We start from the raw sequence: 14,164 nt of genomic DNA, 5'->3' as shown, positions 1-14,164 counted from the left end.
TGTGTTTGTCTGTTGTTACTTCCATTTCTGTCTTAAACTTGGGTTGTACCATACCCCACCATGGAGTGCCTTCTGAATTCATTATCTGACATTAGTTTGGCTATCAAATAATAGAATGGAGTAAACTGAGATATGTATGTAGGTCTGTTTGCCTTTTTGCTGTCTTTTGTCATGCAGGCTGGAAACTGGACCACACAACGTGCAAGTTGACATCACTTCAGTCAGGACTCTCAGTATTTATCTGAGAACAATATACATAGTGTATTATTCTTTAGGAAAGTACTTGTGATCCCTTGATTGGCCTCGTTTAGTGCTGTTCTTGATACCGTCTTCTCATTGCAGTGGGAGAATTGCAGGTTTCCTCCTCTGCAGGTACAGGGAACACAGAAATTTGACAAATTCCTCTTAACCCTGCTCCACTGTTTTTAAAAATCACAAAAATTAGATCTGTAGGACTTTTTCTGCTAGTTTAGAACATGTTGTTAGCTGGTAATAACAACTGTGCTGCACAACACACACAAGCCATGGGCTGGATGTTTGCTAAACGCATGATAATAGGTGTTGCATTTTTATGTATTGATTCATTTTATGTAGACTGTATAGCACCAAACCCACCTACTCACAAATAAAGTGCAATAGAAAAATGACATTCAGATGTTCAGGGTATGACTTAAATTCTTGCAACCAAGGACAATATAATTGAGAGACTCATTCTGTTTATAAATCATACTGTTGTCTCAGGTATTCCAGCTCGCGTAGTTGGAAGGACAGACCTCACTAAGAGGATTATGGGAGTTGCTATGTATAGGGTACAGTTAGATGAAAATAGTAGAATCAGATTTTAGTGGAGATATGTTTGACAAGTGTCTCTTTAATTTCTAACTTGGGATCCACATGGTTTAATTCATTCTGTAAATTACTTTCACATTTTTAACATCCCCAGGTGTTGACAGTCTGCAGAATAAAACATCCCCTATCTCAGAATGGCATACTTGCTTTGTTACTAGAGAGTGTATCTGCATTTGTTTGCCATGCCAGATCTTTCACCATTTCTCCGTGAACAGAATTGTGGAAGGAAGATGTGCTTCTGTGGGAGCCTTGCTATGCAAGAACAGCGTGGATTATTCAGAAATATCAGCCAGTCTCCTTTTCTGTAGGCTCCCTGGTCAGAATTCAGGGCTACCAGATATACCTTGAACAAGTTAGTGTGACAATAGACAACTCTGAAGTGGCTGCATTACTAGCTGAAGAACCTGGAGAGTTTTAGTGACTTTAATTTGGGTCACATCTGACCACCATTTTAGAGGGGGGAAGGAAAGGAAAGAAAAAGAAATCTCTCTCTAGGGATGTGAGCATGGGCAGAGCCTGTCCTTTCACCCTGGAGTCTCCAGACTTCTTTTCTTTTCTCTTGGGGAGGGGGGAAGGGCTTGTTTTCCACACTGCAGCTTCCATGTGTCTAGGCAGCTGGATGTAAAGATTATTCAGAGGCTAGTGTTCCTTCTACTCTATAGTTCCACCATTGCAGCAGGTAGTGATTGACACCTGTTGTCATACTTGCGTCCTTAAGATTGCTCAGAGCCTACTAAAAGTCCACCTTAGCACTCGGTGCTAGCCATCTTTGACTTTTACCTTTTGGAATGGTTTGTTATAATACATGTCAAATGGAGGAAGAGGAAAAGCAGAGAGGCCAAAGAAAGAGGTATGCAAAGTTATTTAATAAAGCTACATTGATAGATGATATAAAACCAAAACATCAACTAGAAGCTGAACTTTCCTTCTGAACTGCATGGTCCTCCCTTTCCAGGCTTCCTAAGTAGCCACGCTGTTTCACCATTAAACTTCCTTGTCAGTGTTCCAGAGCATGTGCAGCTCTAGAAAGCGTTATTACTCTGCTCTTTGTTGTAGATAAGTTGTAGGTTGTCTGTTCTGCCTAGTCACTGGTGGATCACGTCTTCGAAAGTCCATCAAACGTGCCTAACTGCACTAACAGTGTTTTAAAAGAGAGCGCAGTCCAAAGACACATCTGGGCACTGAAATTTCTGTTACAAGAACGATACGATGATAATGTCTGGGCTAAATTTACCAGCTTTTGCTGTTACTGTTCTCCTGCACGTTGTTGTTCTTTTACTGATCTGCATAGAAACTTCATAGTGAGAAGTTCTGCTAAGGAAGCAGACCCTTGGAAAACAGATTTGCACAGGGTAATTTTTTTTCTTCAATAATTGGAGATTACCTTGCCAATTCTGCTTGTGATTTCAGCTTGCTTTTTTTATAGAAATTCTTTTTGGTGTCAGCTCACCTAAATTGACAGTTATCCCAGAGACGGTGAGGCTAATTGTCCTAATTAATACAAGTGGGCCCAGGTGGGGATAATTAGAGCTTGTGACCAGTCAGGTGGTATGGGCAAAAAGCCCTCTGCCATTTAAGTACCATAATGGAGAAGCTGGTGGTATCTAAGGTTGTAACGCTCTTGTGGTAGGTTTTATTTCTTTGACTTCTGCTTGGATTGTTGTGTAATGTATGTTTGATGTATGGCTTTTCATGTATTAGAGGTGGTGTGTGAGGGAGGAGGGTTCCATTAAAGAAAAAACATTGTTTGGTTACTCCAGCCTCGTAGCTTTTGTTGATCCTGGCATAGTCAATAGTGTACTTCTTATTGTGTTAGGGTGTACTAGGTTCACCTAGCAACTGGAGATGTATACATTACCTACCAAGTGAAGGGAGAGTGTAGGATTGTGTCATGTTTCCGCAATGTTGTAGCTCTAAAATGAAAGCTATGATAATACTACCAAGGTGCGCAAAGGGAAATCTCTTAACTGGGATTTTGCGTGGAAATGGTTAAAGCAAACTTGGAAATCTTTGAAGGTGTAGTTTTTGTGTAGGGGATGGCAGAATATTATGCTCTTCTAACAAGCATCTATCACTTCATCACAATTTACACTGCTCCTTGATCATCCTTCTCCATTTCTGAGTTACCTTTATGTCGGTAGCTGTCACTGAAGACTTCCACCTGCTCCCTTGCATCTGACAAAGATTCTAAACAGGGCAGATTCTGGTTGTTGACTTTGAGAGTAGATTTTAGCCCAATTTACATAGATAAGATTTGGCGTGCTATGCTATCCCAAGTGTCTGTTCAGTGAAAAACATGCAGTTCTCTGTGCCTCCTATAATTTTGTTTGCCAGCAACCTGGCAAGCAAAACTCTTTTCAAGTCCTGACCTAGCTGATGGCTATTTGAGGGCATAGAAAAATGGAAAACAAATAGCAGTTACAGTAGTCCAAAAAAAAATTATTTGGATGAGGGTTTAGGCTAACATCCTGCAGTTCGCTATCACCTTCAAGAATCCCATTGGGCTGTCCTCCTAACCATACCTTTTCTATACCTGTGGAGTAAAGGCTACAATCTTCATTTTTCTGTGTAGGGAGAAAGACTTTTCCTAAGCCAGGCAATAGGACTGTTGAAAGATATGGGAATAGGTCAGCCGGTGCCTGCTGTGGTCCTGTAATTGCAAGACAATCTCTTTTTCCCTTCATAGTAATCCGGCTGCAATAATGTTGTGTGTAACCTATGCTAAGCAGTATGAATTGTATACATCTTGCACATCAGTTTCACTGTCTTAAAAAATGAAGAGTTTTTTCTTTTTCCCCTTCCTTTGAAGTTTTAAAGCAGAACTTGCTGGTGACCCACTTTTGCTAACAGTTCTCTTAACTAACCCCTGTACTCGCTTATACTTTTTTTTTTTCCCTCCTCTTCCACCCACTGTCTGTCTAGCCTGGTTTAAAATTTTTATATATGTACTTTTAAAAAATTGATTAGTTGGAGAGCTGCCCGTTCTTCTGCACTGTATAATAAGGATTTAAAAACTGCACACTGAATTCTGTATAGTGTAATTAAAACTGACCCAGATTTGGACCTGAGAACACCAGGACTTAGCCAAACTTGCCATGAGCTGAGTTCTGATGGCAGATGGGAGCTAATGAGGACACACTACACTCCAGAATTTCCCAGCTGCTTGGCCCCTTTTTGTACAAACAAGGTTTGGAGTGAAGTCTCAATCCCAAGAGCGTGTTCAAGCAAATGTGCTACACCCAGTGTATTGGGAAACAAGGCAGTGCTGTCAGGCTGCTTCAGGAAATTTTTGAGGAGTTATTTCCAAAGGGCTTTTACTGTGTATCCCTGTGTCATGCATATGCTGTCTCCCAGCTTCCACCTTATCCTAGGCTGAGTGTGATCACGTGCTTCAGACCCTGCCTGAGTATCCTCCCCTAATTTCAGTTGGGGGACTTCCACCTTGATTTAATGGAGTGTTAAAATCCCAAAGTACTGGGTCTCCCTTGGACCTGGGCGTCCCTTCAGTGGATTCGATGTCCTGGGACTATTCAGGCAGATGTAATTGAATCAGTCTGAAGCAGCTGTAGCTGGCATGTGGTCTCTCAGATTGCTAGCACCTGCTTGGTTGTGGTTTTTTGTTTGTAACTCACTAGAGTGAAAATAGTGCCAAAACCAGCATTGGTCTTGGAGCTGATAAAGCACTCCAGATCCTATATCCCTTTCCCCTTCTAGCCTAGCCACCTCATTACTCGTGCCTGCAATAATGTTGTTGGTAGTGAGCAGAAACAGGTTTATGTATCTCCTCCAACTGCCTCCCTCCCCTTCAAGCTAGGGTACTGCCAACCCCGGCTCTCTTCTTCATAAGTAGTAGGACCTAATTGTGCTCAGGTGTGCAGAGCGTCTGTGCTCTCCTTAGAAAATTGGGCAGCCTGTGGTTTGCTGTATCTGATGTGTGCACCAAATTTATCTACTGCTCTAACAGTCTAACTGCTGGCACAGCAAAGCTACTGTTCACGTCTAACAAATGACCAAGCAATCCTGGGATGTTGCGTTCAATGTATATCCGGGAAGGGATACAGATTCCTTCCTCTGGTGTCATGTACATAGATTTTGGTTACTGTATTGCTACCATTCTAAGTTTTAATAGGGTAAGACTTCAGCAGGGACTGACAGTCACTTGGTTGCCTCCCTATATCGTGTGATTTATCATAATCAAAGTTCAAATTAAATACAACAATGCACTTGGCCAACTATAGTAGCAACACACAATGGAGTGGTTTTTTCAATGTGATGTTACGAGATGGCATGCTGAAACATTTTTTTAATATATTCCTCCACTGACTTCCCCTTACTTTGTTCATAAAGTTTATGTGCCTTGCTTTTTTTTGTCCTTCTCTGCCCCAAAGGCAAAGGCTGTATCTAGATTCTTATTCCAGCTGTTTTCTTCTTCAGTGTTTGCTCCACACCTCACTTCTTGCTCTTTTCTTTTGATACTTTAGTTTCCATTTCACAGACCACAGCGTTCAACTTTGTAACTTTGTCTTGAAAGATGCTACTCCACTGTGGGATCCTGATGGTCAGGAAGAGTATAATTCCTAATGCAAGACTAACTGTGATATCTTTTTTTTTTTTTCTTTGAATATTTGGGTAGGCTTCTGTATTGTAGAAATCACTGTATTAGCCTATTCCAGTGAAGTGCCTATTTTCTCTCTCTTTTGTTTTTTTTTTTTTCTCCTTCCCTTTATTTCTTGGGTGTTACTACATATTCCTAGGGCCGAGAGGGCCTTGTCCTCAGCTGGTGTATGGGGACTTACTTGCTTCCTGCAAAAGCTTTAAAAACTGCTGTTGTAGGCAATTAAAAGTCAGTTCCACAAAGTGTTGCAGGCAATTCTGAAGCTCGCTCTTTCTTTCTTTCCTTTTAACCTATATCTCTTATTTATGTCACATATAAAAAGATTATGTGATTTGCCTGTAGATATTTGTGATGTAACAAAGTCTCTGCTCCCATGGAATATTCCATTGCTTCTCCAGCCAACGTACCAGTCCGCTGCTCTGCATTTTGTTGAGCTCAGGCGTTTGAAGGGTGTTGTTGAAGGCAACTTCTCTGGGGTCCAAAATACACTTTGATTCAGTGGAGGTGAAATGCCAGTTAAAACGTACAGCATGAATTGTTTCTGCTTTTTCAAGGAGTGTAGTGTAAAGCATATGTTTCCCGTTATTTATTTGTATTTACAGTACAGATGACTACTATTTTTACCTTTAGGCTGCATTAAGTGTGCTTAGATATGAGTAATACAAGGTAGTTTATCAGGGTGTCTGTGAAAGTGGTGCAGCTAAACATTTACATAGTTGTCTAATGGAAATACAAAGGAAGATGAAAACTGGAATTCCAGTCAAGCCAGAATTGTTTTCACTAATCCAGTAAGATGATGTCACCACTTGATTTTTCTCTTGTCCTGTTGTGATTTGTAGTGTTTTGTTTGTTTGTGGGCTTGTTTTTGTTTTCTTTCCAGCCGTGCTCTTGCTTTCCTACCCTTTTCTGGTTTGGTCTCTCAAAACATCTACCAATAAAACATCCATTTGTAATGATAGCATTTGCAGCTCTTTGTAGTCTGGAAGTGCTGCAGCTACAGATATCATCTACTGAATAAAATGTCAGCCACCGATTCTAAGAGGGGAAGTTACTAAGGCTTAAATTAAGAAATGGCTAAGGACTGTGGCTCTCAGTTTTTAGGGATGATATAAAGCATTTTTGCTATAAGCAGCAATGCTTGTTATGAATTAAATAATGGACAAGAACTATGGAATATTTATTTTTCAGATGTTTTGGGTATCCAGCATTGTTGTTGAGATGAGTAGGAATATGGAAGGGAAACTGTTCTTGAGACCACAGTGAATATAGCACCCGTGGATATCTAAATAAATTTGCTGTTGCAAATCAGAAAGTGTTGTTTGTATGCAAAAATACTTGTTATTGGTGGTGATGGGGAACAAGCAAAGAGTAAGTATGCAAGTGTCTATCTTAAGATTTCTTGGTGCCGTTTGTAGCCAGCCAGAACAAGAAAGCATCTGCCACTCTTATGGTTGTCTTGAAAATAAGTATAGTTTTAGGTCAGCAGCAACTGCTAGCTGGCATCTTTTATTCCTAGAATGCTTTTCTCTTGTACTAAAGTTTACTTCAGAAATGTAGGCACCTAATAATTGTGAATTCTAATCTAAGTACTAGAGGTAGTAGAAAACCAACACGATTTATTTTTCTGAAGTAGTCTAACTGGCATAAATGAAGAGAAAAATATATAGATGTTCTTTTCAGTCTGCTAACGTCCTGGATGTACGAGTTGTGAATTAAGTAGTGTTTATAGTGCTGAACCATCCTTCTTATACGTTTGATTTTAAAGTATCAGTTTAGAGACTCTACACCTTTTACTTGGATACCGTTAACTGATCAATTTTATGTGAAGTACGCTAGTTTTTTTGTGCACAGGGAGCAGAGCGCTTTCCAAACTAAGATATATGAGTGACTAGCACAGGAGGGTGACAGAAAGGACAACAAAGGAAGTTAATGAATTGATAATGAAGTGGGATTATAGAGGATTGAGCATGGATATTAGAACCATTTCAGACATACTTTTTAATCACTACCACTCTGCTCTGATGCTGTCTAGTGGCTTTCTAGTGGCACCACCCTGAAATGTATTGTTGGGTATTTGGAAAAAGACCACTTGACTTGCTGCTTATTGGCAAGCATGTCCACATCCTTGACAGAGGCCCAAAGGTTAAATGAATGAGAGAGATGAGATTCTTCTGTTTGCTGTGCAGTTGGTCTCTCTAGAAGAGCCTTTAAATAAGTTGACAAAAATATTTGGAAAACTTGCAACAGTGTGTCTGATCTATGAACAAAGGTTTTGTTTTCTGGGCTTTTCATTCCATCAAATCCATAAAAGTACAAAACCAAGAAATCAGTGGCCAGTTTAACACGAAAGTGAATGTAAAAGATACCATATCATGCTGTATCTAACAAATAAAACTGTGTGAGGGAATCAAACTAATACAAAGTGCAAAGGAGGAGATGCTAAAAAAAAAGGGAATCGGCTCTTAATCTCGTTTTTAGGAAGAAACCCCAGCCCAGTTCTTTCCATTAGGTCAGCCATGCAATTTCTTGAAAGAAGCGTAACTTGTCTCGTGTGGTGCACATAACTCCCAGCCGCTTCCTGAAGCTTCAGTTTTCACTTTTCCCAAAATTCTGTGCTCGACAACTGGACAGAAGGCCACGCTGAGTTAAATATTATTGTTCTGGTGTTCTCCAGCCATTTGCAATGCACATAATCAGGAATTCAGCTATGTCCCAAGAAACCTGTTTAACCTAATGAGAGCAAATGGCAATGGGTGTTCCTTACTCGGGACAGCAGTGCCAACGTTTCTGCTTAATTGGGACGTATTTGGCTGGTTGCAGTGCTTCAAGTGGTCTTTAAACAGGTGTTTAATGGGTGTGGAATTCTGAACTCTGCCCTTTTGATACAGAAGTTGCCAAATAAAGATTAACAAAATAAAAAGATCTAATGCAGAATAAATAATTTTCATCTTTGTATATTTATTCAGCATAATTTTTACTTTAACTTTTAAGTCCCAGGCGGGTGGGGAGGTGTTTCTTCTCATAATTGAGAAAGTCCATTAAATAGAACAACAGGATGTCTAACAGGGTGTCCTAATTAAAATTACCCTGTAATTTGAACAAAACATTCATTTGTATGTAGCTAAGGTTGACCTAAAACCCATCTAAATCAGGAAAAATTATTATACCATTTTTTTTCTGCTGAAAATGAAACTTAGCATTCTGCCAACAAACAGCATGATTCTGTTGTTATACGGTATTCAAGATTAAGGATTTCTCTTAAGTGTTAAAAAAAAATGTTTTGAGAAAATTTAAAATAGATTTCTCTCCTACCTCCATCCTTTGATAGTATTCGTTCGTGGTTGCATTTCTGCAGTATTTTGAAAGCAGAGACCATTTGTTCTGTACATAGTGTAAGCCCATCTGAAGCCTTTGGTCGTGGCTAGTGGTACTGGTGAACTAATAAGCAACTCAGATAGCAGCTGCTTAGCAGGACTGACTGGCTCGGGCTTGACTTTGCTATCTGCAACTACACAGTTTGACTGGCTTGGAGTGCAAGCCGGGTAATTTTGTTACCTCGGGGAACGTGGGCCTGCATACATAATCTAGGCTATATACACAACTGGGTAGAGCTTACTTTTGTGTGTAAAATGACCTACTCGTGCTCTAGCTGTCATGCTTTAAAATTCTGCTGAGCCAAACTGCGTTTAATGTAATTTATCAAATCAAAGTGAATATTTGAAAGAATTTACTAGCTTCACAAATATTGTTTGTATTTAAAAGGGAATTCTCAGCACCTTTAACGTGACAGAACTGCACGAGCTGCAACTTGTAGATGTTGCTTCCCAGACACGAGGTGGTGGAATTTTATTTGTTCCTGCCCACTGTTTCAGGAGGTTGGAAAGGGGGAGGATTTTCAAAAGCATATGAAGCTGGCCTGAATGTGCTGCTGGTGGATTCAACTTGAACTACTTCACCATGATTTGAGCGGACAGAGATCATACCCTTGTTTCTTTGTATAATCCCACCCGTAATGTCTAATAAAAAGTGTTAACGAGACAGCTATGTACAAAAAGTGGAATTTCATAAATGCCAAAATTTAATTTGGTGCAAGAGGAGCTACTTTCCACTGAATTATTCTTCTGCTTACACCAACCTTTTGCATTTTCATCTCTCCGCTTCAATGGACTATGTAACAACAAAAGAAAAGAAAGGGAAAAATCTGATGAACAATTTGCTTAACCTACTTTTAGCTCCAAGAAGAATTGTTAAAATGAAGATAAAATTTGAGGCTGGTGTTGTGGCAATACACTTTTACACCAGTAAAGAGCACTTGAATAGAAAGTATTCAAATATTGGCATAATTTAAAATTCTTACTCCCCTCATTGTTTTAGATTGTCAAAACTGTTGTAGGCACCTGTTGTAACCCAGAAAAATAAAATCTAATTTAATCAAACAATTGTGATGATAAGCCAATGATACTGTCATAATTGGATATTAATAACAGGTATTTGCCAGAGTATTTTGTGTGTGTGTGTATATATATGTTAGTTTGCAGGTACGTATGTATGCAGGTTTTCCAATGGACAGTTATTTTAGAAATAAAGTATTCAGTGATGCTACAGCAAAAATATATGCACGAGTGGGTTGTACTGACAATGACAGTATCTTAAAGGCAGTTGAAGGAAAACAGGAGTCTCCTGTTGGGGAAACCAGCCAAACATATTGTATAGGGGTCGTATAACTTGAACATGTATAGATTTGTGTAACAACCTGTGCAGCTGCCCATGGTTGATAGAAAAACTGTAGCCATCTTTAAAGCGTATGTAAGACTGGAATGAAAACAAGTAGTTGTGTGGAGGCCATTGCTTCAGAATCACACATACTGGTATGTAATGCTAGGTATGAAAGCATTATTTTATTACTGTTGAAGGAAAAAAGCTACCAATTCTTATGTCTGATCTGGTATTCTGCTCTTGAGGTCTGGTTGTAACTTGGGTATAAAAGTTCTCACTGCAATACTGAAAAGGCTGGTTATTAGTTGTTGAGGTGATGAAAATGGACGAAGATCAGGTGTCCGCACTAATTCTTCTAGTTCTCTCAGTTACTGTAATTTCCAAAGATGGTGAATCATCTGTGGATGCTAACTGGCTAGTGAAGCTGTTCCTTAGGGAAGACTTTTCCTGAAGAAATTGTAAATAATGGTGTTGGGTGATTCCTTACTGCCATAGGATCTCTCTCATGTAGGGTTTAAAATGTTCCAATTTTTGTTACTCCTAGGGCAGGCAAGCTAAAAGAGGAGGTTTGGACTGCAGTGTCTTCTGAATTCAGCTGAAATCCAGATACACATCCCACAACCTCCTGTACAACTGTTTAGGCAGGGTGACTTTAGAAATGCCTATGGTTAGAAAGCTTATTTTCCAGTCAGGACGGAATTAATGCTTGTGCTCCAGAAAGTAGCAGAAGAGGTGCTTAGTAATCTAACTGTAGAGATGTAAAAGAAAATTCCTGCTCTTTATTTCCAAATGTATTTTCTGAAGTCCTTGAAGTTTTTTTCAGGAGCCTCTGGATGTCCTGGTAACAGTGGTTCTTAATCATGCACTTTATCGTTTGCCTTTGGCAAGAAAGCTCAATTCTTTCCTTTTGAACGTGGGACCTTGCCTTATTGCCTCAGGGAAGCATTACTGTAATGCATGTCACTTGAGGCTAATTCAACCTGCCACTTGGAAATTGCCCCTGATGCAGATTGTAGCAGTGCACCATTATCTCAAGCTATTTTTCATCAGAAGCAGACTGCATCTGTTCTGTATGATCTGCATAGCCTGCCAGTTTATTTTAGGTTAGTATGTGAGGGCGTGGCTTTTTACCTATAAAGCGTGTGTCCTGTTTTGGCTGGGACAGAGGTAATTTTCTTCCTAGTAGTTGGTGTAGCACTGTGTTTTGGATTTAGGATGAGAAGAAAGTTGATAACACACAGGGATGTTTTCGTTCCTGCTGAGCAGGGCTTACACAGAGTCAAGCAAGGCCTTTCCTGCCTCTCACCCCACCCCACCAGCGAGCAGGCTGGGGGTGCAGAAGGAGCTGGGAGGGGACACAGCCGGGACAGCTGACCCCAACTGACCAAAGGGATATTCCATACCATATGGCGTCATGCTCAGTGTATAAACAAGGAGAAAAGCTAGCCAGGGGTCTGCTGCTCAGGAACTGGCTGGGCATCAGTCAGCAGGTGGTGAGCAATTGCATTGTGCATCACTTGTTTTTTATATTCTTTTATTATTGTTGTTACTATTTTCCCATTCTTTTCTGTCCTATTAAATTGTCTTTATCTCGCTCTCTGATCCCACTGTAGGGGACTGAGTGAATGGCTGTGGGTTTAGCTGCCTGCCAGGTTAAACCACAACACCAAGATTGGTTTAGCTTCCAGCTATGTGATAAGAGCCTTTCTTCCATGTCATATATGGAAGTAGCCCTAGATATCTCAAGATTTAGGTCCAGAGCAGCTTAATGCAGGGTTGATGTTGAGGCCACTCTGTTGCTGTCCCTTCATTTGTCCAGTTCTGCCTCCTTAGCTCTAACCCCTGAGTTTCATGCCTGGATGTTGAGCTGCGACTGGGGGTTGATTTGGCTGAAAACTCTTGCAAAAGAAATTTACATTCAGCTGAAAGCTCCCTGAACCAGACAGTTGTCCAGTCCTGGCTCAAGGATGAGTTCAGGGACATGTGGCCAGGAGAGAAAAAAGGTGAGGGAAGGGTCGGATTGTGGCAGCTCCAATTAAAATCAGCTTTCATTGTAGGGTAGCCACACTCTTAAGGTTCTGGAAATAACAACCGAGTGGTTTCAGCAAGATAAAGCTGTGAGCGTAGGATGTGATAGTTACAGGAACTATGGCTTTGGAGCTTACTTTCTCCACTGCTTGCTAAAACCTTCATTTTGGTACGCATCAGAAACTCTGAAGATCACACACCTCAACCTTTCCATCCTTGAAAAGGGAAAATGATATGAAGGCTTGATTAATTTCTTTTATGAAGTTTGGTTGCTATATGTCATTAGAAGCAAATCAGGTGGGGAAAAAAAAAGGAAACACTTTTGTAAGCAGAAGGGCATTTTCCCCTTTGAAAAAGAGCTAAAACTTCATTAACATTTCAGCCAGCTTTAAATTAAAATTTGTGCCTGAAAATAATCTATAATGTATTTTGAGTGCCAGTGAGGCATGTCAGGGCAGGATCAGCACAATTTTCTTCCATGTACGGCTTGTGATGTGGCTTCTGTCTCTTCTGCCCCAGTGTTACTGTGCCACACGTGCTGGTGTGAGAATGCCCATCAAATTAACCCTTGGCCTTCTGATCATATGAAGCCAGTATACCACATACTACGTGGCTGGCTGGGGCTAACCGAGTGGAGCAGATGACTGCTGGATCCTAAACACTGCACCTTCTTTGTACACAAGCTGTCTTGGCCTAAGGATTTTTACTATCTATAGTCCTGTTGCAATAGGTCAGCTTACACTAGAGAAGGTTTCACTTGTTATGTTTCTGTAGGACAGGCCCTTATAATAATGCTGCTAGAGTGATTGGGCCTTCTTTCCCTCTTTCCTGAGCCACTGAATGTTGGTGCTTTACTTTTTCAAAAATAAGTTTTACTTGGTCTGCCCCACTGAGCACAAGTCATTGAGTACGATGCTGGGAAGGGAAGAGTTCAGGAGCGAAGCTGGCAGCAATGCTAAGCAGGCAGTAACAAATGGCAGGCCATTCTGCTTCGCTGAGTTTCGCACGTTTGAGGACACACGGGGATGTGCAGCGTGCAGCCTGAAATCATGCTTTTTTTTTTTTTTCCCCTGCAAGATTTTTGTCAAGTCCACATGGATTAGATTTGCAGCTGTCCTCTGCAATTGGTACTCCCACTGCAAAGCCTTTGGAGAAAAACCTTTTGCTTCTGTACCATGCTTTTGGTAGGGCCTGTATTAGAGTTTTGCCAACTGTTTCTAAAGGTTTTTTGCTTCATGAAAGATCTTAAAGATAATTTTTTCTCTTCTTTTAGGGAACTAGAGGGCTTGATACATCCTTTACATCCTGCGTTTACTCTGACCACAGTCCCTCCCTGTTCTCACGAGCGGAGCTCAGCCCTGCTTCCCTTCCTGTTGATTCCCAGTCAGCTACATGGTAAGTTTTCATTATCTCTAGACTCGTTGCCACAAGGCAAAATTCTGGCAGACTCTCTCTAAAATCCATTAGCACTGGGCATTGAGGGCAGAGTACTTCATGCCCATCAAAGATCATTCAGTTGTATTCCAGGCTGACTGCAAGGAAAGGAAGATAGTATTGAATTAGCATTGGAGCTGAACTTCAGCATAGATTGTTATAGGAATAAAATATGAAGTAAAATATGTGACAGAATTAAATCCATCAGTTCTAATAAAGGAAACAGAAGAAAGCAAAGAAATCTTGGACCCTTAAATCCCATTAACCAGGCCAGAGAGAGAATATGTTAAAAGGGAGCTGCACTGTATCTTTCTTCATTGTTTGATGAAATAATCTTTTTCACCCTTTAAGTGGTGTGTTTAAAAATCCTGGTATTTTTGAAACAAAGAGAATACACAGCCACCGAGCTAGCTGGTTTTTATACCTTCCTTTTCTGAGTATTGTCCTTCAGTACAATACAGAGCCATTTCTTTGTTCTCAGAAGCTAGCAGTTAAATTGTATGTAAATGTATGCAAATTAGA

General features: G+C 40.4%; 1 protein-coding gene across 5 annotated transcripts in view; it reads left to right on the top strand.

Annotated features, from left to right (window-relative positions):
• ZBTB20 (zinc finger and BTB domain containing 20) overlaps positions 1-14,164 on the top strand; it is a 465,108-nt gene that overhangs the window by 84,485 nt on the left and 366,459 nt on the right. For all 5 annotated transcript variants that reach the window (XM_075106546.1, XM_075106520.1, XM_075106537.1 and 2 more), the window contains one exon: positions 13,482-13,603. The gene's annotated coding sequence lies outside the window, so the exon portion shown is untranslated. The remainder of the gene's footprint in view (positions 1-13,481; positions 13,604-14,164) is intronic.

This window comes from Phalacrocorax aristotelis, chromosome 1 (assembly GCF_949628215.1).
Source record: "Phalacrocorax aristotelis chromosome 1, bGulAri2.1, whole genome shotgun sequence".
Classification (NCBI taxonomy): domain Eukaryota; kingdom Metazoa; phylum Chordata; class Aves; order Suliformes; family Phalacrocoracidae; genus Phalacrocorax; species Phalacrocorax aristotelis.
Note: the sequence above shows the minus strand (reverse complement) of the source record. Positions and strands in the feature narration are given on the sequence as shown.